Genomic DNA, 1427 nt, shown 5'->3' on the forward strand with positions numbered 1-1427 from the left:
TGCGTTCATTTTGTGAGGTTCCACTTGCAAAAGAGCCCTTTAAAGCTTCGCTCAGTGCCTATAGACTTACTATTTCTAAATGGTTGACACAGGGAGGAGTCTTCAACTAAAGCTTTGATATGATGATTAAAGCAGCTGTGATAACATGGTTCATAGACTGATAGACGGATTGATAATTAGAGCTAAGAATTAGCCATCCTCTGGATTGGATTCTATCATTTCCTCTATGACACATTTCTAACAGTAGTGAATCAAAACCTCACCAATCTCCTGTGACATTCCACTTCCCCAAAGGGTTTGGTAAGTGCGGAGCTAAAAGCCTGTTTCTTGCTGGCATTTCCCCTCTGCCTTACTGAACTGCTCTGTCCCCAAATATCCTTCTCAACCGGTTGTCACTCTTAAATGGCTCATTTCCTATGGTGGGGCAGCAGATGCTGCTGTAGCAGATAACAATCTGAACGACGAGATGTTCAGAAGGAAATTGCAAAATAAGACCCAAATCCAACTACCAGTGGCAGCAGCTTCTTTGCTGAGATGGGCCACGGCGAGATCGAAGCGATGATACGCATAAGCATATTGAAATGTCTGGTTTGAAGATAACAGCTCAGAAGATGCTGGCAGCACATGTACTTTTTTGGTGCATCAGGTAACTCGCTGCGAGCCTCCCTCCCTCCAGCCCCCAGCACTTTAACCCTATCTCAAGCACGATGCCCTATTGCACTCAAAGCTTGGGAGTACCGAGGAGTGACTTCAAGACATCCACGCTCCATCTAAAGGTAAGCAGAATCACGGGGATGCCTCAAATGACTCTAATCCCGTTTCAGTCAGGCCTTACCACCCCGCAGCAAGGCTAAAGCTCAGCCTGACAGCAACACGTGCCTGCAGCCATCCCTCGATGTGGGCACCAAACCCAGCTCCCATCCCGATGTACGGCCCCTCTGCTTCGAGAGGCACCGCGTGCGGCGGGCGGTGGAATGCCATATCCAACACTGCTTTACCTGGGGGCAAAGAGCTTCCCACACCTTCCCTTCCCCGCAGGACTGGGCAGCCGGGGCCGTGGAGGCAGCGGGAGTGAAGGCAGGATTTTGGTGGCTGTGCAGGGCTCCGGCGCTGCAGCCGCGCTCACCGGTGCCGGATGCGGTCTCGCTCTGCCCCCCTGGTGATGGCAGGACCGAGCCCACAGGAGGTTCCATGATGCTTTAACTCTGTCAACTGCCTCATTTAAATAGATTTGGGTGTTTCTCTGCTCTTCCGTGGCTGCTTCTGCTTTGGGGCTGGGGATGCTCCATCCCCACGGGCAGTTCTCCCTCTTGCTCCGTCTTCCAGCAGTTTGGTGCTAAAAGGCAGTTGAGCTTCATGGGAGCAAAGTGATGTGGAGGGCAGAGAGCCCGGCGGGGCAGCGCGCGCCCCGGCGGGGCCGTCCAGTG

This window comes from Nestor notabilis, unplaced genomic scaffold, assembly GCF_000696875.1.
Source record: "Nestor notabilis isolate BGI_N333 unplaced genomic scaffold, ASM69687v1 scaffold22584, whole genome shotgun sequence".
Lineage (NCBI taxonomy): Eukaryota > Metazoa > Chordata > Aves > Psittaciformes > Psittacidae > Nestor > Nestor notabilis.